This window comes from Mauremys reevesii, linkage group 9 (assembly GCF_016161935.1).
Source record: "Mauremys reevesii isolate NIE-2019 linkage group 9, ASM1616193v1, whole genome shotgun sequence".
NCBI lineage: Eukaryota > Metazoa > Chordata > Testudines > Geoemydidae > Mauremys > Mauremys reevesii.
In genome coordinates this window covers 97,964,464-97,986,853 of record NC_052631.1, presented here as the reverse complement: position 1 = coordinate 97,986,853, position 22,390 = coordinate 97,964,464, and the positions used below count along the sequence as shown (strand labels likewise).

The 22,390-nt window shown below is 47.6% G+C and overlaps 1 long non-coding RNA gene across 1 annotated transcript; it reads right to left on the bottom strand.

The window, feature by feature from the left end:
• Positions 1 to 15,090: 15,090 nt before the first annotated feature.
• LOC120371261 lies at positions 15,091 to 18,987 on the bottom strand. Its single transcript, XR_005584243.1, has 3 exons — positions 18,849 to 18,987; positions 16,899 to 17,025; positions 15,091 to 16,496 (listed from the first exon to the last, which is right to left on the bottom strand). It is a non-coding gene; the product is annotated as an uncharacterized LOC120371261 (long non-coding RNA).
• Positions 18,988 to 22,390: the final 3,403 nt, after the last annotated feature.

The following is a 22,390-nucleotide window of genomic DNA, read 5'->3' as shown; positions in this document are numbered from 1 at the left end:
ACTATAGCCAGTAAGCCCTTGGAAGGCTGCCTCTCTCCAGCATGATGCTGGTGGGCTGTAGGAACCAATGTACTTGCTTTGGGCTGATTCTGCTCCAAGTGAAGTCACTGACGTCAATGGGAGCAGGATGGGCCCTCTGATTTCCTTCTACAGAGTAGTAGGTGGAGGCTTCAGATTAATGAGCGTCCTCCTTTTCTTTGCCTTCAGCTCCTGACAGCCTGACTTAGGATGGTCATTAATTGGTCTCCTCCCAGAGCAGAACCCTGAGCGTGTGTACATTTGTTCATCTCTAAAGCATGCTACTCTCCTCTAATGCTGTGAACCAAATATGGCTGCATTTCATTGATGAGGAAAATGGAGTGTGTGTTTGGGTATTTGGTGTATATAATTGATATATAGTTTTCTTGTCAACTACGGGGAGCGATCCTGCTCCCAGTGTAATCAAGGGGAGTTTTGCTGTCTGGTTCAGTGGGATCACATGTGAGTTTATCAAGCTCTTTAGGACATTTCCGTGTGGGCAGAAGGCACTGTATTAAGGTCAGTTTGTTGTTGTGACTTAGGCCTCACACCTCTCCTTGACAGTCCACGTTGGCTCCCCACTCAGCATGCTGACCTTTGGAATCCCTTTTTCAGGTGCCTCTCTCTCTCCCCAGGCATTGTATAGGGAGCCCGGGTGCCTAACTCAGGGTTGTGAATTCCACTAGGTGACAGGGTGCCTAAGTCCTCCTTGTCAGTCACATACACAGTCTCCTGTGCCATGTACATAGCAGTTTTCCTGATTCCCAGGCCTGGGGAACCAAGGATCTGAGCATCACTGCTTGATCAGCTCCCATTGGTAGGAGAGAGATGGACTTTGGTTAAGAAGTGACTGTTCGTGGGAGCTCATGTACCACTGTTCTACAGTGAGCTATTTGTTCCCTGCTATATGCGTTGTCCTTCCACAACAGGCCAAAGTGACCTCGGTAGGACAGCCCATTGCACAGCCAGTATTCATGGCCTTCTTGGCCTTGCTTGACTTGGGACTCCCAAGTTGGGAGGTTGCTATAATAACCTTTTCCATGGTAGAGCCCTAAGGGAAGGAATAAATGGGATAAAGTAAGATCTTGCTGTATTAAAGAAGGGCGGCCCCCCGGGCTCAGCGCTTGGAACGTTGCTGTTTGGTATTTATGTAAATGATATATGCAGCTTATTAATTTTTTCTTATAATCTTTCAGCAGATGGTACCAAACTTTACAGCAGTGGATTGTGTCTCATTAAACTGCTGTCAGAGCAACAACTGTATTTATAACGTCTTTCAGTGTGAGCTGGTAAAATAAACGGCACACGTTTCCCCAAAATAAGCTTCTATTATCTGACAGCACTCTTAGACTCTGTAGGGTTAGAAATAATTACGATGAGCTCTCCTGATGAGACTGAACTTTGAAACAGGGACTCATTATAAGTGTCTGAGATCCTAGTTAGATGCTTCTCTGGCATTTGAATAGCATATTAATCCTTTAATAAAGTAGTGTAGATTTATACGCAGCCTTCGGGCTGTGCTTCTCTTATGAAGACATAGAAGGATAGGTACCCTAGATGTTTTCCCAGCATTCTCTACTGACGGCACTAAGAGAAACTAGAGGATTGGTCCACTGGTACCTCATGGCAGATGTCAAAATGTACTTGTTAAGTGTGTGTTACAAGGAGCTAGAGACATAAAACATGTTCATCAGTTAATGTCTATATAGGTCTGGTGTTAAATACAGCTTATGCTGGCTCATACATACTTGGTGCAATATGGTTATATATACGTATATATGTAGGTATTTGGCACTAGGCCCTCCATGCAGTGTTTGTGTCTTTGTATTAGAATATGGGGCCGGATCTGCACATGGACATCACTGCTGCAATCCATCCTCGGCTGAAATGCTTTATCTGCCCTGTCATCTGCTCTTACCTTGCCTATAGTACTGCCCTCCTCTATGGCCTCCCTGTGTCCTAGCTCTCCAGATCGCAGCCTGTACAGAATGCTGCTTCCAGCCTCTTTGCATGCATAAAGAAGGGAACCCTATCAATGACCAACTCCATTCCCAAACAGCCATGCTGGCTCCTGCTTCATCTGAGGATCTGGTTTCAAACTCCCTGGTGTACCTTGCCAACCTCATTTCTCTCTATTGCACTCCCTGCTGGCCTAGTGCTGGCCACCTTCTCTCGGACCCTCGATACGTTCTGGTTGCTGTTGCTGACAGAGGCTACTTTTCCGCAGCTGCTGCTTTGGGGCGCAGCCTCCATATGTGCCCTGATCTCACTGTCTGTGAGCAGCTCTTCACATCTCACCTGAAAACCTCTCTGGCTTGATTCACTAGTGGAGTAGCCCAGGCGGTGAGCCCAAGAAGTGTGAAACCTGCCCAGATAGGCGAGGTGGGAGCAGTACAAGCTGCCTGAAATATCTGCTTCTCTTGGTGGGGAAGGACTGGAGCCAGCTAATGTGGCCCAGAAATATGGTGGGACCAGGTGAAGGAGTATGACAAGGGCTCCCAGAAAACGCGTTGATTCTGCATGTCTTGGGAAGCCTCCACTGGCAGAGCTTTTACTGTACCTCGGCTCTATGCTAAAACTGCTGTCCCCTCGCACAACCCGACAGGGAGGAGCATGTTCTGCTCCCCAGAGGAGAAGTCTCCTTCAGAGGAAGCTGCCTGAGTAGCCACAAGGAGCAGTAAATTGCACCCCTGATGGCTGCAGGATTGACTCAAGGCCACCTTTCTCCCCTCTCGTAATTTCTCTCTCCTCCCGCTATGATGTCTGACTGAGCTCAGCCACTGGATTGCTGAACTCTGCAAAGCGTTTGCTTTGGGTTACAGTGGGTCTGGAAAACTCTCTCCTAAGCAAAGTTGCATTGTCTAAAGCTATATTTCTGATATCATAATTGGTTGCCATGGAGCTGATTCCAAACAGGCTTATGAATTCAAGTGAGGAACAGGCTGCTGAAGCAGATGAGGAAGCAAGAAGCTGGTTTTCTGCAAACCTCCATAGTGATAAAGAAGGAAGGAGCAAATCATCAAACGTGATCTATAAATCAAACTGCCAGAGCTTATTTGCCAGAGCTTTTCCATACCTGATGCTATGCAAAAGCCCTTTGCTTTTTGCTGGAAATTAGGGGTAGATATTAAAGCAGTTCTACATTTCAAGCAGCAGATGTACCCAGGTTTTAAAGCACAGTTTGAATTACAATGCAGTATCCTTAACCGCACCATAAAGAGTAAAACAAAATAAATATTTAGGATGGGAATTTCAAAAGCACCCAAGTGATTTAGGAGCACCAGGCCTTGGGAAAATCAGTGGGACTTAGGGACATAGCTGCTCTTTGTACCTTTGAAAATCTCCCTCTTATTTAAGCAGATTTTCTTATTGGCCAGCTCCTGTCTGGGTCAGCTGTCTTGGAAAACTGTCTGATTCTGCACACGATCCCTTTAACCCAATACTAACTCAGTATATCAATTCTACACTGCTGCCAGGTAATCCCAAAGGCCTCTTTAAAAATATTTGTACTGCAGCGTTAATAGCTTGAGGTGGGTGAGTTTGCAAGTAAAAATATTTGGTACTTACCTGGGGACCTGGTCTGTCCTCAGCATTCAGGTTGATTAGAAACTCCACCTATAGCCTCACTGAAATCACTTGACCTCCACATGGAGTAAGATACTACTCAGGATGGGTAAGAGTGGAAGAGCAGGGTCCGTAGTGTCTTTTGCCCAAGAGATCTTCATAGATTTTGTGAGCATTAATTCTTATGCTCCTCTGTGAGCTGCTTTAGATACATGTTCTACCCACTTGGTGGGGAGGGGCGGGGAAGAAGTGAGGCACATACACCATGACTTGCATTAGGTCAGGTAGGAACTCGGAGCTGAACAATGCAGTGCTCTTACAGATCTCTCAACCCTAGAGACACCTTCTCCTTATTTTGGGTGTGGTGTTTGTTAAGGAAGTCTTAATTCAGAAGGCGACTGATGAATTGTGCAACGTGGCTGAAATGAAAACCTCCCCGTTCTTGTGTCCACTCTGATCCAATCGTATTTGCTGCACTCTCTGCATCCAAATGAAACACTCAGATTGGACAGCGTGCTTTTGTGTACCAGGCCCCTTGCTGCGGGAGCGTTCAGCTTCTAGATGAAGCAGCTTCCTCTTTGTAAGAGTTCAAACAACTTGCAGTTGCTTTAAAAAAAAGAAATCAAAGGGCGATTGCAATCATTGTAACTGAAAATTTCCCAACTTTCTGATCTAAATGGCTGCATTAACATACATTTTATGGCCTTTTCATAGGCAGCATTGTTTTAAAAAGCATCTTTGTACCTATTGTTGGTGGTGCTGCTGCTGTATTGTATATTGTATAGTTTATGAGCCTGAGACTTAGTGACTTTGTCAGTACTCCCCACCTGAAAATCCTCTGTGTATATCTCCCATGTTCTTTTATTTAGGTTAAATAAACATGAATAATGTGCTCAGCCTCTTCAGCATTGAACGCTTTCAACCTCTTTCTCTGCATTGTACTTTATTAGCCTAGCAGTTGCGTCATCTTCTCTCCTCCTCCCCCCACATCATACTTTTCAGCTATTGGCATTGGGCAACATTTTCCAAGGTGCCTAAGTGACCTAGGAGCCTAAGTCTTATTAAAAGTCAATGGGATTTAGGCTCCTACATCATTTAGATGGTTTTGAAAATGTTATGCATTCTCTCTACATGGTTAATCTGATCCCATGATTTAAGATGTATTTACCAAACCCGCTGGAAAAGACCCTTTTGAAACAGTGGCCATTTGTTATCAAAACCATGGGGTTACTCGCATCATTTCAAGACCAGCCAATTTGTTGGCATATTATACTTGCTGCTCCTTTCTCTGCCTCTAAGCTAATGATGTTACTGGCATCAAACAGCACATATTGCTGCCTGTTCTGATGGATTTGGGAGGTGAAGTCTTATTCTTGATGTATGGGCACTTACCTACATAACTGCCTTCAACAATCATAGGAATTACTATATACGCACAAACCACCATGAGTCTCTTGGTTTTCAGTTTTGATGTGGCTCCACCTAATAGTTTCTCGACACAAAGTAGCCTTGTTTTGCCAGGGTCTCTGCTATCACTGCATGTTCTGGCTTATTTCATTTAGGTCCATAAAACTGCAGAATGGAAATTAATTGAGCAGAAGAAGAGAGTAATAGAGAGGGAGAAGAAAGATGGAGAGGTACCTCTGAGGTTGTAATTCCATTGCCATGTGAATTTTTCAGGAGAATGAGCTAGTTTTATCTATATCCATTTCTGTGGCTTTTCCCCCCATAACATTTGAGATTTTTGTGATGGTTTTGTAAATGAGAACTGCATTTATCTATCAACAACTTGATCAGACTGGATTCAAGCTTAGAATACGTTGTTTTTCTTTATTAGTATTATAAATATTTGCAAAGTGCCATTGCTTTACAAGGTGCTTTCCAGAAGTTATTGAAATTGACGTAGGGTGGGATTTTCAGAAGCACTAGATGTTTGCCTAATTTTGCTCCCATTGAAGCCCAACTCTCTTCCCATCAAGGCCGATGGTAAAAGTCCCATTGACCTCACTGGGAGCAGAGTAGGGCAATGCTGGGTGCTTTTGAAAGTCCTGCCCAGAGTTCCTATCCCAAATTGATTACATTCTGAGGCCCCTGCAAACACCTGTAACTTTAAGTGTGTGACTCATGCTGTTGAGTTCTGAGTTACTAACATGTAAATGTTTGCAGGATTGGGATCTCAATTAAAGAAATGAACAGCAGTTAGAATAGGTAAAGGAATAGGACGGTAACAGAAGGATGGAGCTTAAAACAAAGAATAATATATAATGTAAAATTATGTTTAGAACACTTTTGAATAGCGCATCTGCTATGAGGAGCCATAAGAGCTAGATAATGTTGTTACTCTTTGAACCCTACCTCGTTCACCTGACAAGCAAGAAGAGAGAACCATTTTGTTGTGTCCAGTTATTTTATAGGACACCTGATTCTTCCAGCTTTACATATTGTATTTTAACATACAATGTCAGTGGTTTCCTACTAGACATTTTAACCTATGGCTTGGTGGAGGATCTGATCCAGCTAGGCCTGATCATGTTGCAGTCAAATGTATGTTACTTTACTTGTTTGGTTTTATTGTGGCTCTGTTCTTGCTTCTTGAAATATTAATTTTGCACAGTGATTTGCAGTGTGAATTTTGGCAAGCTGCATTGTCCTTTGCATGCAGAATAGTCACTGCTGAGTTTCATTTTTTTCTGTCATTTGGGAATGTTGCATTCATTCCAGCAACTATTTATCTCCATTTATTTTGCAAGAAATATTTGTGATGTTATACGTAGGTTTTGTGGGTGAAAAATGCTTTTTACAATACACTTGGGCTTGAATTTATGCTACTGAAGCTATTAGTCATTTTAAAAAATGATTGTCATGTACAGTGCTGTAAAAACTCTGCTTTTCAGTCATTTCCCAGGACAGTCAGTGCTAGCATGCTTGTAGTGTGAGTTCATATCAAACACGGACAAAAATATTCTTAACAAGCGTACTAGCTGGAGCCATGCTACAGAGTTCCTTCTAGTCTGAAAGACTAAAGCATGATTTATGTTATCATTAGGTTTGAGTGTATTATTACTTGATGAAGTTTGCTCCCTTCCTCCTCTTGGGATGTCTAAAACCAGGCTGCAATTTCTTCAGCTTTTTAAAATTTACTCTGGGTTGATTGTAGAGTTTTCGAAGCGTATTTGATACCCAATATTTGAAATTGAAGTTTGCTTGCTTGTGACTGCTCACATAAGGCACCTGGTATTATTTCTGTTCCCTGATTGGCCCTGTAAGCAGAAGGCGGGCTTGAAGAAGTCATCGGGGATTTCAGCCTCCTAGGAGGAAACAGCACATAAACAGTAGTAAGGTTTCAGAGTAGCAGCCTTATACAAACAGTAGTAAGACCCTTTAGTAAATGTTAACCCCTTTCCTTTCTGGGCCATTGACACCTGGCTTGAGGCATCATCAATCCTGGAAAAATTAGGCTGGGCTGCAAGCATCATAGCCTGGGTGCAGAGTTTGGATTTAATTTTCTCTCATTACAAACACATAAAGTAATTGTGCACGTACCAGCATTCTCAGTTGTAAAGGATATTGACACATCCTGTCTGACTTGTTTAAAGTAATAGATATTTTTAGGGCTGGAACGGCCATTCTGATTATCTAGTCTGATAGTCTGCATAACGCAGGCAATAGACTTCACCCAGTGTTTCCTGCATCTAGACAACTTGTGGTTGAACTAGAGCGTGTCTTTAAAAAAAGCATGCAGTCTTGATTTAAAGACTCTAAGTGATGGAGAATTTAGTACTTAAGGAAGCTGTTCCAATGGTTAATTATCCTCACTTAAATACATGTATCTTATTTCCAGTTAAACTTTACAAACTTCATCCTCCAGCCACTGGATCTTGTAATGACTTTGGTTGCATCTTTGCCATGGCTCTGGTGCAGGGGTTTTGGAATTGTTTTCATGCTGCTGTATAAAGAAATATCCCATTAAAATATCCATAAGCGCTAACATGTGTAATCATACAATTTACCCTCTTATTCAAGTGCAACTTGGTCATCCAGTATCATTGGCATTGACCAGCAAAAGGACCTACACAGGCCAAAACAAATGTGATCAAATGTTCGTTGATGATACCGGCTGCATTCCCCAAGCTGTGCTTTGTACTGGATACAAACCATAGTCTAACTATGCCAGGCTGTACTCTCAATTATAAACGGCCTAGGTGAACCAGCAACAAGTGATATTTTACCTTTTGTTCATCTGAAGGAATCTCAGACTGTGTCAGTTTCCGCTTTGAGCAAAATAATTCCTATGCCTGTGCTTACCAGTCTATTGTACTGACTTTCTTATTGTTTTACTATTAGCCTTTGTTTTAGATGACACTGGATGACCCTCTCTTCAATTACTGGGCTCAGACCAGCAGAGAAACAAAATATGGTTCAGGGAATTTTCTAATGTGAATAGAAGAACACAAGGAGCTCTACCTCCCAGGAGTGACAAAGGGACCTGGAGACTTCCTGAAAGGGAAAAGTGTGTGCTGGGGAAGGAGAAGGCTCTTTAGAAAGTGGGTGTTGCTAAACCGATTTTGCTCTGGAAAAGAAAGTTGTTAGGTAAGCAGAGCATTTATGGTTCTGAAGAGCAAACCGGTACGTGTCTGGGAAAGCTTGAACTCAAGAGGATGGGTTTATGGATGAAGACCATGATACATCTGGATTTGGAGTGTGTCTTCTGCTTTGTTTACACTAGAGAGTTTTGGCAAACATTTCCCATGGTTACTTATTCTGGTGCAGCTCTACTGTGCCCTGCAGAGCTGCTCTGAACCAGGTTAGATAACATGGTGCTAACCCCAGTGTCCACCTGGAGCCTTGTCTACATGAGCATCTTACTGCTGCTTCCACTGGAGGAGCTGAGCCACTGTTAGAAGCAGTGGGATAATGTACCCTAAATCATTAGCATATGGAAGGCCATAGGGGGCCTAATCCTGCACTTTAAAACCCCACGGTTCACTGCTTTTTACAAGGAAACCCCTCCACCTGGCACCCTCCTCTGAAGCATGGATACTACCCATTGTCAGAGGCAGAGTGCTCGTCAAGATGGATGTTTGGTGTGATTCTAGCAGTTCCTATGTCACTGATGAGCATTTGCTAACACAAGGGCAGCAGGATCAAAAGCTGTTTTACAAAGAGAAAAAAATATTGAGCAGCAGCACTTAGTTGGCAGCAGGCGGCAGATTAGCTTCCCTTTAGGCTGGATACAGCATCTTGGCATCTCCACCGAGCTTCTGCTCTGGCTTTGTAGGCAGCAGTGCACAAAGAGTGCTGGGGTAGGGAGGGTCTGTGCAGGGCTGAGCTCTCCAAGGCTTGTCTGCAAAGTACAGTTTCATTTGTCAGGTGTGGTTTGTTTTGTTTTGTTTTGTTTTTTTCCCGCTGAAAGTGAATCCACCTGGCCCGCTCCCAGCTGGATGACTGGGAGCTGCTGCATTTAAGTTTGTGGGGGTTTTTAACGGTGCAGGTAGTAGCCTATAGATTGCTCCCACCTTGTGGCTGCCAGCTGCCACTTAATAATGAGGCTCTCAGAAGTAGGTCAGAATAATCAAAGACCTTTCTTTTCTTGCAGACACCTATCTCCGCATCAGGCATCTATCCTGTTTTATTTGAAGTGAAAGTGGCAAATCTACACCTTTAAGAGTATGGAAATGCCTGTCAGAATGAATCTGCACCTGGGCCATAAGGATGAGGCATAGATAATCAGAATGTCTGAGATAAATTGTTCAGGAATTCATTCAGGATTGTCTTCCGTGGAGATGGGTACAGAAAGATGAATCAAAAATCTTTCCCTGCTAAACTAAATCTTCGTTCCAGGCCTGGTAATTTGAAAGGAGATAAATTTGTAATTCTACCTGGGAGCAAAAGAAAAGTTAACCTGCCTGGCTCATCAAACTGAAAACTGCGGAAAACGAATCCCCAAGATCAAGAAAATGAATATCAAAGAAAGATAAAGGTTACACCCAGGGTCCTGTTTTAGGTCAGAATATTTGCGTTCGTCAGACTGAGGGCAAAATGTCCCCTCTCCCATCTGCACCGCGGCTCCCTATTGCATATTCTGCCCTCATTCCCCACACAGAACTCCTCCTGACATCAGGGGAAGTTCTGCCTGAGCAACGAGTGCAGAATAGACAGTAGAGAGCTGCAATGCAGACAGGAGAGGAGAATTTTGCTCTGGAAATGTAAACTAATAGGCAGTACTGAACTGGGGAATTAAGAACCAAGAATAGTGTTTACTGACAACAAAGTATGGGAGAAATTTCACACCATGCATCCTTCCTCGTCATGATTTTCTGGCCTCAGAATACTTGGATATGGGAAATAGGAAGACTCGCCTCTACTGCTGTGGAATCAGACTTTTCTAGACCTCTTCCTTTATTTGACAGAACTGTGTGCTTGTGTTCATTGCCTTCAATGTGTGAGACCTCAAAGGGGCCCAAGGCTGATAGCTGCCCAACTCCTGTTGGCCTTCAAGGAAAGGAAGCTCCTTGATTCTTGGCCTGGCAGACCTGACTTTCATTGGGAGTTTAAAAATCATTGCCAGTATTGTCCTGAATAGATGCTCTCCACACATTCTCCCAAGAGATTGGCAAGGAAAGTTTGGATACTTAATTCAAGATGAGAACATGTTGCATAGAACCAGCCCAACAAGCCTCAGCAGAACAATAACACAATGCAGGAGAACTTCGTGTGAGACAACCTCAGTCCTTCCTTGACTGTTGCATTGGTTGAATACAGCTGAGGTGATGCTTAAACACGTGGGAAATACTGGTTTCCGTTTATTCTGGCAAATGACTGTTCCCTTTTCAGCAAACTTCGGCCTCTGTCCTCGACACAGTGAGTTCCCATGGGATCATTTGCAGGGACAGATCTAAGAATGTTCCTCCTGAACAGCTGGTTATCTCTCACCAATCACTGTCAGATATGAACACTCTTCATGGGGACAGAGAAGGGGTGGGACTTGCACGAGTTTTAAAACATCAGTCTTGATTCCATTTTATGATGTGACAGAAGCAGCAATAGGGTGTAGTAGAGAGATGACTGACATCACTTATGCAACCTGAGATTGATCCATTTGATCTTAGTCCTGAAGAGACTTTTCAAGGACTAGGATGACCTTGGAAGGGAAACAATATTTCCACCTCCCTCCCACCCCCACAAAAAATGTGTGAAACAGTCATACCACATCCATCAATGCCTCTTCTTTCGGAATCCAGAGGTTCAGGAGTGAAAGTAGACACAAAATGTCTAGACTATGACAGCCTTAAGATGACTGAGTAGTATGACTGGAAACTCATGTTCTATGCTGAACTTAGGGCTAAGAATTCTTGCTCCTATGATGGAGTCCAGGGTCCTCAGGACTCAGGTTTTACATGGAACTGTGCAGGAAAGCCCCGTCTAGGTTGAAGAATGCTCAGACCTAGCTCGTCTTTAGATTAATTTAGCAGCAAACTGGGATGGTGGTTGAGTTATCCCAGTTTATAATGATCAGTGGCTTCAATGAGAAGAGAGCTGCTGCTTGTGATGCTGAGACTATGGCAAGTGGTGTATGGAGAAGCAGTCAGCCTTCTGTCTTCTGTCATTCCTAAAGATCTAGAAGGGGACATCACATATGTTGGTCTTGCCTTCTCCAAGGTTTCTTCATGTCTTGGCAAAGGCAAGCTGGGGCCCCATCCTTCCTTCGTGAGATCAATAGTCTGACTGAGTTCAAAGGAAAGGTGGATGTTGGCTATGTTGCCCATGAAGGGTCACAAACATGGGCTCTCTTGGATCAACAGGGGAAGTGAATTTCTGAGTGGAGGGCACTTCTCTGAGGATGCCCTGCCAGCAGCCCCTAGCAGATGATTTCATTCCATACAACTTTAGGCAACTTTTCGCTCCTTTGCCATATAGCCTGAAACAAAGACTCTTGCAAGAAAGATGATGATGGGTTTACAGTGCGGCACTGTCAAAACACTTCAAGGAACCAACTGCAAAAGGAGAGCTACTCAAATTGTAAAATTATACAATGTGCCTGCTGCATAATTTTCTGTTGAACCAATTCCAGCTGCAGCCCTTAATCAGCTATTCCTTTGTAACAGGCCATTTTTCATGCTAAGAATCTCAACTTGCTTTATAGCATGAGAGTGTAGCAATATGCACAGGCATTCCTGCTTGCTAATTGCAGCAAGGGTGTGTGTGTGTGTGGGGCGGGGAAGGAATGTGACCGTAGGGCCTGGGAAGGAGGTGGCTTTTGCTGAAATGCTGCTGGTAAAGGCCTCTTCTTCCTTGGTACCACTCCAGACACATAACTCCGCTTGCGATCATCCACTGGCTCCCTGCCTCTAATGGCATCTGATTCTAGCTCCCTGCCATCACCATCTGGCCACCACCTGCATCTCTGCTCCGGTTTCCCCCTGCCGCCCATCCTGCATCCCTCTCAATTCCTGTGTCTCCTGTTCATGCTCTCTGTCAGGCTGTCCTAGCCTGGTCTGCCTGTTGTCGCCCCCTCTCTTCTCCTTCAAACCCACCTCCGGAAGCAGCTGCTCCTCCTCTTTTTATTCTCATCAGTAACTCCCTCCCCAGCCCTCTGTCTCTCACCTGTCATCCTGTCTGTCCTGGGCTTTGCTTCTTTTGCCGAGGCCCCAGTCCTGTAAACACACACATGCTGAACTCTATGCATGTGGCTAGTCCCACTGGCTTCAGGGGAACTACTCCCAGGCTTGAAAGTGAAGCACACGTGTGTTTCCAGGATGGGGCCCATGGACAGTACATTCTCCAGAGCAAGCAGTGTGCCTTAATGGGCTTGTCAGGTGAGACTGAGATATAGGAGTGACTTTGTTTTAACGATAGTGAGTGTAATTGTGTGTTATGCAAATACCAGTGGAAAAAGTGCATTGGGGAGCTGAGTGTATATGAATTCAATTCACATGATGGAAAATCACCCTCCATCTGGGCCAGAGTTCTGGTCTGAGTGCTCAGGGGACGTCAGTGCTGTCATGGCATTGAAACTCACAGCTGTGCTACACCTGATAGCAAAGGGGAAGAGTGGCATAAGTCATGTGTGTGATATCAGGTTCCTGTGTCACAGGTGGGATATCAGAGTTATCAATTATGGGGTTTGACACGTTGCTTGTTGAAAGTAATCATAATTAATGTAATCATGCATCTGCTTTACAGCCCTAGCACAATTAAGCCTGGTCTGGGCATTCCTAAAGTAAAAGTAAATAAATCCCTGACAGTGACTGAGGGCCTGATCCGGCACACCCTTGCTCAAGAAGTCATTTCAAGCTCATTTGGGAAGGGACCTTGTCTTCTTACATGTTTCTGTTAAAGACCTAGCATGGGTCTGGGTCAGAGGTGGGCAAACTACGGCCCACGGGCCACATCCAGCCCACGGGACTGTCCTGCCTGGCCCTTGAGCTCCCAGCTGAGGAGGCTCGCCCCTGGCACTTCCCCTGCTGTCTCCCCTCCCCTGCCGGAGCGCTGCCGCGTGGGCCGTGCTCTGGGCGGCGGGGTTGCACGCTCCTGTGGAGTAGAGCAGCAGCGTGTCTAGCTCTGGCTGGGTGGCACAGCTGCCAGACATGCTGCTCTGAGCGGCATGGTAAGGGGGACGGGGCCTGGCCGGGGCGTTGGATAAGGGGAGGGGGGTCCTGGAGGGCAGTCAGGGGACAGGGTGCAGGGGGCAGTTGGATGGGGCGGAGGTTGGAGGGGGTCAGGGGATGGGGAACAGAGGGGTTGCATAAGCGTGGGAGTCCTGGGGAGCCTGTCAGGGGACAGGGGTGTTGGGTGTGGATAGGGGTCAGGAGATGGGGAACAGGGGGGTTGGATAGGCATGGGGTTCTGGGGTGCCTGTCAGGGGGTGGTGGTGTGGATAGGGGTTGGGGCAGGCAGGAGACAGGAAGCAGGGGGGTTGGATAGGAGCTGGTGTCCTGGGGGCGGTTGGGGTAGGGGGTCCCAGGAGAGGGTGGTTAGGGGACAAGGAGCAGGGGGGTTGGATGGGTCGGGGATTCTGAGGGGGGCAGTCAGGGGGTGGGAAGTGGGAGGGGGCAGATAGGGGGTGGGGACCAGGCTGTTTGGGGAGGCACAGCCTTCCCTACTCATCCCCCCATATAGTTTTGCAACCCCAATGTGGCCTTGGGGCCAAAAAGTTTGCCACTCCTGGTCTGGGTGCTTGAAAAACCAACAATAATAATTTATAAAATCCATCAATGAAAATATTCCCTGGGCAAAGGGATTGCAGGATTGAGCCCTAGCTGAGCCGGTTTTGAGATGTTAGCACTGTAGCAATATTTAATTTCCAAGTCACCGTTCTCCACTAAGTACAGATGTTTTCAGGCTGAAATGTTCAGTGTATTGTACAGACTCTGAAGGAGCCCGGTTTATGCTGTGCCCGAGGTTATGAAGTGATCAAAGGTTTCTGGAGGCATTATCACAAACTGTGGCACCAGAGCCATTGGCTGTGTTCAGTGTCCTGCAATGTCTTGTTGTTATAGAGGCACAGGTCAGAGAAAGAATCTCTCTGCTCCTAGATACATAGGAATTCACACACACACGCTGAACAATCTGATGCACTTTCTCTTATACAAATATCTGAGCGTTGTGGTCAAAGGAAATAAGGTTCTTTCTACTGAAAATGAAAATACTGTGCTTCGAAGTGAAGCAAATAAAACAAGCCTTGCACATGAAACCTTAGGAGAACAAGGTGTATTAGAGAGGCACCCAATGAAGGGCCTGGCGAGTGATATTTCTCCATCTGGCAGGATTTAAAATGTTCCACTCCAGTGAGGCTGGCTGAATCCAGGCCGCCCCCAACCCCCGTCTTTAGGGGAAAGATCCTGCGGTCCAGGAAGTAAGGGGAAGGTTTATGTAACGGTAGGACCGAGCCCAGCCTGGTCTGAGCGGGCGCCCTGCATCGTGCCAGGGGGATGTGAACACATCGACAGCAATCGCCATGTGCTTTCCTTGGGGTCTGACAGCGAGGAAACGCGTATCCCCAGCAAAAGAATAATTAGCCATGGGGCGGCCCCCGGGCAATCCCCCGCCCAGCTCCCCCCTCCTTACTGGCAGCAGCAGTGAGGAGGAGACGGGTCTCGTAACAAAAATACCACCTCTTACCCCCCGCCCCCTCCCCTCCATAGAGAACTGGTCTTGTGACCCGGCTGACATGGAAGAGCTGAGCAGCAAAGCGCTGGAGCGAGAGAGAAACCCCTGGTGGTGACTCCTTCCCGGTGCCTCTTCTGGCAGCTGGGGGCGGGGGCGGTTCTGGGGTAATGGAGACGGTCTCCGCGTTTGCTGGGGCGGTGGAGCCGCACCTGACCCCGCACTGACAGCGGCCGGGGGACCCTCTGCTCTGGTCAGTTACCTAGTTAATATCGGCCGGTGCCTGCACGGCTTTGGGCATATCCCAGTCACTCCTGCTGGCCAGAAACACTCCCCCGGCCCCGGGACTCCCGTGCGGTCTCTGCTTCGGTTTGTTTCTTCCCCCCGCCCCAATTTCTTCCCGGGAGTGGGTTAATTACATGGATACTTGATAGGGGAATAAAGGGAATAAAAGTCAGACAGCAACGCCAAATAAGCGTGACAACATCCCCTGAATGGGGGGGGGGGAGAGTCTCTCTCTCTTTAAGTGCTGAAGAGGTGTCCCCCAAGTGGTCTGGGGGGCCGCACTGTATGTATGTGGGGCGGGTTACAGCACCTCTTCTTCCAGGAGTGAAGGGGAGTCGAAAGCAAAAAAAGAAAAAAAAAAGTCCGTGTCAGTGTCTCTGCCTCGGGCTGTCCTGGTCCAGGTGACCCAGGTAGGCTGAGAAACTGTTAGCCAGTTACATTGCGAGACTCCGCTTTATATAAAGGTGAAGACCGAAGTGAATTCATCTCTTTTGCGGGGAGTGTTTTGTTATTTGTTTCCTTTTTAAAAGATCCTCCTCCCCCCCCCTTAGGATTCCTACTCCGGGGAAATCGCTAAAGGAGCCAGGGAACCTCACAGGGACTTAGATTTAATATTTAATGTTCAATTCTAACTTGCTCCATAGAAGCACTTGTGGCTGAATATTCATGTGCAGCTGTCCAGGATAGCCCCAGGTGGTCGGAAATCTTGGATCTACACGTCAGGCAGGCGTCTAGGTGTTCTCAGTCCCCCTGTCCAATGGAAACTCTCTGAAACATCATCAGAAAAGTTTGGATGGAACATTATAGGCAAAATGTAAATAGGGAAGAACAAGTCGTGCAGACAACCTCGCTTCCTCGTGCAAAACGGTTCTCGGAAGCGAGCACCTAACACGGGTCTAATAAAAGCACGGGATGGTATAGACAGTCACTGAATTACATACATTGCAACTATACAACAGCATCCAATGACAGCCCAGGAGACTTACACTGCGGCTGTTGAGAGATGAAATCAAAGAAACAACTGCAAATATCTTCATCCATTTCCGTCGTGTATTTGAATGAAAACGAAATTAGGAAGGCAGTAGTGACAGTATGTTATCGCAAAGAACATTTGCACCTATGGGAATATCAGTTTTGTAACACCACACCTATTTTTACAGGTCAGAGATACAGATAAAACTAGATTTATACAGGTAGAAAGGATTGATGGTAAAACAACACATTAAAAGACATCGTTGAAAATCAGGATCTTCAAGGAGATGTTGCAAAACGAAACCTCAATCGAGTCTGTAAATTACATTTCCGCCCCGAAAAATATAGGAGCTTTCTAACAGTCAGTGTGGCTGGTAACAAAGGATGCATATTGTGTAACAGTAAAAGTTTCGTTGTATCATTACCATCTCTCGACCACTGGGATATATTTCATTTCACCGAAAAAGAAGACAGCTTGATTCGGTCGATATTTTTTTTTAATGGTAAATGCAAATCGACAGTAATTCATCCTCCTGGTCCGCTTGTATCATCTGAAAACGAAAGGAGACGTGTGAATATTTTTGACCTAAGCAGGTTTTGATCTGAACAGAAGTGGTACTGAAATCGAGATCATACATGTGCGATATGAGATATAATGTAATAGACAGAAAGGAGCCGTCTCAAGAGGCTAAATCGTTGGGGTCCTGAAATCCGTGCCACGACGGATTTGATTTAAAAAAAAAGTTGCCTTTTACTAAACCGGCAACTGCTGTCGGAGGAACGAAAAGGAGCTGAAATGCAGTCCCGGTCCCAAGAAAGGTGTGGGGGAACCTGGTCAGGGGACACTATCACGTGCTGCGATGGTTGCTACGTTTCCTTTCACCTCCTGTGTAGACAAGCCCGTAGTTTTGTACCGGTAGCACTATTTCCGTAAGGGGGGGTGATCTTTTTACCAGAATGGCCAGGCCAGTTCCCCCGCTAGGGACGCAGTTATTGTACATCATAATGTAAATAATTCCCTGTAGTGCTGGAAACGCGTTTTGGTTTTTACCGGTGCAATTCGGGCTCCTTGTGGCTGATCTGTGAGTTGAGATGTAAAGGTGCCGCTAGTTATAATTGTTTTGAAATGGTTCAGTTAAACTATGGGATGAGTTCCTGCGGGTCTGGGCGGCCGGAGCAGCCGCTGGGGACAGAGCAGAGGCGCCTTTCCCGGCAAGCCTGATCCGCACTGGGAATTTCAGGGGTGGCCATGCTGGGCCGGTCCCGTCCCCGAACGGGAATCGGCAGGTGCTCCTCGGAGCAGCAGGCAGGGAAACCCTGCGCGCCAGGTGCTCTCACCTGGCGTCCTTCTCAGCCGGCGGGTAGGTGGGTGGCTATCCGCACCCCAGGGCAGATCGCAGGGTTCGGATTCACTTCTCCCGTGCGCGCAAGGGGCTGGCATCTCACGGGTGCCCTCGGCTCGCAGACCGATCCCCACGGCGTGAGAGCGTTGGGTGCAAAGCTTTTAGTGTAAACCTCCCTGTATGCCCCCCCCCCCCCAGCTCCAGGAGGCCAGGCAGGGCTCCCCGGGCACTGTTACTGCTTTTCCCTCGGGGAGGCGCCTGGTCCCAAGGCCGTGGCGCCTGCCCCGGGTGGTTCTCTTTGGGGTACGGGCCTAGGACGGAACAAATCGAGGCATGGGGGGGCACGTTTGATACTAGCCCGATCTGATGCCCGGGGCTGTCCCACGCCGCCAGCCGCATCTCAGGCACATCTCCGGGCCGGCAAAGGGCGAGGCGGGGGCAGGCGGGGAGGTCGCTTTGCAGCACGTCACTGGCCTAGTCTGAGGCGGGCAAATACCCTCCCCGGGGGGGGGGCAAACTGGCATTTAGCGCCAGGCCCGTCTCCCGCGGAGAAGCGGATCCGCGCTAGGCTGGAGATGGGCGCGGGTGAGAGGCAGAAGCGCAGCGCAGCTGGGGGGCGGGGAAGGCCGGCGAGGTGGCTCGGGCTCTGCGCGTCCCAGGGCGGCCCGTGAGGTTTGTGACTCTCCTGGGGCTCGCGTGGGCCCCTCGCTGTTCCCAAAGAGCCAAGCCCCGCTCTCCGCGGGCAGGTCCAGTCCCTTCCCACTGGCCGGGCGAGCTGCAAGCACAGCGCGAAGCCGGGCGCGGAGAGCCCCGCGTGGGGATTCCCGGCCGGGCGCTCCCTGCCCTGGAGATCACTCGGGCCTCGTCTGAAGTCCGCCTCCCGCCCGCTCCACGCACCTAACAGAGCAGGCAGGCAGGGACTGACTGTTACCCGAGCCAGCCTCCCCCTGTCCTACCGCTGGGCACAAGGCAGGTTCGCGCCGTGCCCTGCATTGCACAGCGAGGCTGAAACCCCAGCCACACACCCAACGCGCCCGATCGCTGCTTTCTCGCAGCTGAACACAGGAGCGCCACGGCCGTGTGCACGGGCGGGCTCCGGATTCACTGCGGTGCGCAGGTGTGGGGCGCGCGCCATGCCAAGAGCCCGGGGTGGAGCGACACCCCCTTGTGCTGTGCTGTGTTGGGGTTTGGGGGAGCAGGAGGCCGCGAGCACGCGAGGAGATGGCGGCTCCTCCAGCACTTGCAGGACCACGTGCGTCCCGCCCAGGGTCAGGAAGCCAGCGCCAGGGCACCGCGAGCCCCGGCACCCACCACCCACGAGTCGGGGCTTGAGTCAGTCTCACGCCGCTTCCGCGCGCCCGGAGTTCTGCCTCCGGCTCAGTGCGTGGCCGGAGGACTGCGGGGCTCCCCCCGGGGCGGGGCGTGGGCAGCGCAGAGTGCGCCTGTCCCCTGCCGCCCTGCTCCGATTGCTCCGCGGGTGTGAACGGGCGCGGCTCCGCAGCCGCCCTGGAGCCCGTTTACACCAGCTGCCTCTGTCCGCAGGCCCCACCCCGCGCTTACCTACTGGCACCTGGGCAAAAATCTGCCTCTTGCCAGCGGACCTGGGCCACGCGGGCGGAACCACTAAGCCGGGGTCCCAGGCAAAACCGGGGGGGGGGATCCCTCGGCTCTCAGCAGCCCCGCTTGGCCGCGGCTCGCTCCCTGCCCTGCTTAGCCCGCTGCTCCCGCGCTCTGCCCTGGGAGGGCAATTCAGGAAACAAGCGATTTGTAGAGATTAGGGGGCTCGCAGCTTTGCATAATAACGCCGCGGCGCGCTGGCTAATTAATGGCGTCTCGCGTTTTCCGCCCGCGCTGGCTGATGTGGGAGGATTGGAGCCCTGGGGGGCGGCAGCGCGTTCCCCGCCGCTGGGCGCCCCCTCCCCGCAGGCACCCCAGGCTCCAGCTAGGGCTGCCGACAGGTGCTGGAACTGGGGCACCCCCTGGCTTGAAGTGGTGCCCATCATACCCCTGGTCGGTTCAATGGCTCAGCACATAGTTCCAGCACCCCTGGCTACCAAGCCTCCAGGATTGTCCTGGAGTCCCAGGAATTAATGTTTCATTAAAAACGATGGCATGCCATGAAACCTCCAGGAATAGGTCTAACCAACCCTGGCAACCTTCCCCTGCCTCTTTCCATTGAGCTGTCCTTGGGGTGAGAACCGGGCCTCACTTGAAGAGCTCCACTATATTACCTGGTCCATGGAAAGTGATGTCAATGGCACTGCCTGCCCCAGGGCAGGAGAAATGTCTGCTTGGGAGAAGATGCTAGGTTCAGGGGAATGGCGGCGTCCCTAAAATGTCCCTTTAAAGAAAGGGTCGCCTATTTGTCAGGGGGTAGTTCCGTCACACAAAGGTGGTCACACTGCTATTGCCTGAAGCCTTGGGCTGCAGAGTGTGTGCAATGCAACTGCACTTGGGTGTGTGCCCTGAGATCAGTCTGGGGGTGTATGGGCCCATCCTCTAGGGTTGCAGCAGCACGCAAGGCATGTGTGTGTAAGGGCAGAGCATGTGTGCAACTGTGTGCAAGGCATTGTGTATGTATAACTGCAAGGTAGAGTTTGTGTGTGCAAGACACTGTGTATAACTGTGCAAGGCTGTGTGTGTGTGTGTACATGTAGCTGCAAGACCGTGTGTGTGTGTAACTGTGTGCAAGGCATTTCTCTGGGTGTAATTCTCTCTTGGCACCCCAAATATGCCTGCATTCCGTATAATCCCGAGCCCTTCCTGTCCACATGAGAAGGGTGGGATCATGTCAGTGTGACAGCCTGCATAATCACAGATTGGGTTTGGAAGGGTGTTACTTTCTGTATATCTGAGGCAAGGTCTACATTACAAATTTACATCAGTACAAATACTGTGCTCAGGGGTGTGAAACCCCCTGGGTGACACAGTTATACCAACCTAATCCCTAGTGTAGACAGCCCTATGTCGACAGGAGAGCTTCTCCCATCAACATAGCTACCACCTCTCGGGGAGATGGATTAACTACACTGACCAGAGAAGCTCTTCCGTCAGCGTAGTAGGGTCTTCGCTAAAGCGCTACAGTGGCGCAAGTGTCCAAATGTGTGTGTGCTTGGGGGGAATTATCACCTGGCAACACGCAGTGGATGTGCAGTTTCAGCATCCCAGAATGCTGGCATGGTGCTGCCGCAGTAAAAGTGCCAGATGGTAATCAGCCACTAACTGTTTTTACCCACAGTAGGGGAAACGCACATTCTGCAGCTAATTCTGTTCACCAGATAGCTGCAGAGATTAAAAAAGTTTCCTTAAAAGGTTTGCATTACTAAAGGCACAGCAAGAAAACAAGTGATAATTATATTAGTGCCGAATACCAATAAGTAACAGCCATTTATAGGCTATACAGCTCTTTATAGGATGAACTAGAAAAGTTGTCGAGGTTGAGTATGTTTTTATTACTTTGATTTATATCATTCATTTAATTCAAACATTAAGGCCGTTATTCTGCTACCTGGATTTACACTGAGTCGGACCTTCCTCCATGAACAGTTGTATTATTGTAAACAATGGGACTGCTTCTGCCTCTCAGATGTCCTTTATTTTGAGGGACATCACGTGAGTCCTAGTTACCTGCATTCCACATAAATTTGGGGTCTCCTTGCATTTAAAATTGAGAAATGTTTATATCAGAAATGAAGACTCATGAAACAATAGAGACTGTGGACAGAGTTATTTGCACTAAAGAAAGGAATCCCACCGCATGTCAAAGTTTTGGCATGATTGATGATGTGTGTCCCTTCTTGGCGGTCATTGCAACACATTTAGGCCTGTGGGATTTTGCATGGACTAAGGTTAAGGTAGCGGTCATGAATCAAGATGGTTGGGGTTGGCCCCAAATTCGTAAACAATTTGACATTCCAAAGCTACATTACAAAAATGTTACACAGCTGTGTCAAAGAAACTTCCCACCAGACTGGGACATTGATCCCACCTCTCAGAAAGCCTCAGTTGGGTGGATAGAAAGGATTTAGCAATGTTCTCTGTAGGTCAGCGAACTCCAGCACTGTCACACTGCTGCAGTTAGTCTTGAGCCAGGGAAATAATGCAACATCTGTTCTAGTTCAATAATATGTATGACAAATTTTAATAAAATGTTTAATTTTTTTAAATTGCATTACAAACAATGGGAAAACTTTTTTTAAAAAAGTAAACCCTGTTTTATTTGAAGGTCATTTATGTGTTGTGGTATGTTATGCCAGCCTAGATCAAGTGCATTGGATTAGGGCAGGTGATGTAATTGATGTGAGTGATGCAACTGCATGTACTAGCTGGAAAGCTGGGAAAGAAACAAGTGAAAACTTTGAAACCTTTGAGAAAAAGAAGAACATGTATTTCAAAGGGAAAATTTTTGCTTTTTTTTTTAATATGCTTTTCATTATAAGATTTTATTTTATTTTTCTGCATAGCTCCTTTGTGACGTGTTATTAGAAAATTGATAAGTCCATCTGCTATCAGGCAGTCTCTGTAGGTGTATACATGTAATTACGGTACATTACAGCTGATGGGGACACTTGTTTTCTTTTCCCTGCAGAAAATGTTGACTTTTCATCAAAAAAACAAACACTCCAAAAACTGATAATTTTTCAGCAACCAAACCCCAAATATTTTTGTCTGAAAACTGCCAAAAAATTCAGATTTTGGGTTTCCAGTTTTCTGATGAAACATCAAACATTTTCAAGGAAAATGCACACTTTATGTGAAAATTTATAGTCAAACACCCAATTTTCAGTTTAAAATAACTTGGAAAAATTTCAATCAGCCCTAATATATATATATAAATGTATCTATGCTTTCAAGTATATTTAAGACTTCAGACTATATCCAGCCTATTTAATTAGTACAACCAATGGGCCAACATTTTCAGAGTTAGATGCATCAAGTTAGACACCTAAGTCCACGTTTAGCCAACTAAATAAAGGCCAGCTTTTCAAAGGTGCGCAGTCCCCACCATTGCTACTAACGGCAATCTTTCAAAATTATACTGGAGTCACTGTGACAACTGTGACAATCAGACCATTTATTTAGGTGCGCAGCTTTAAGCTAGT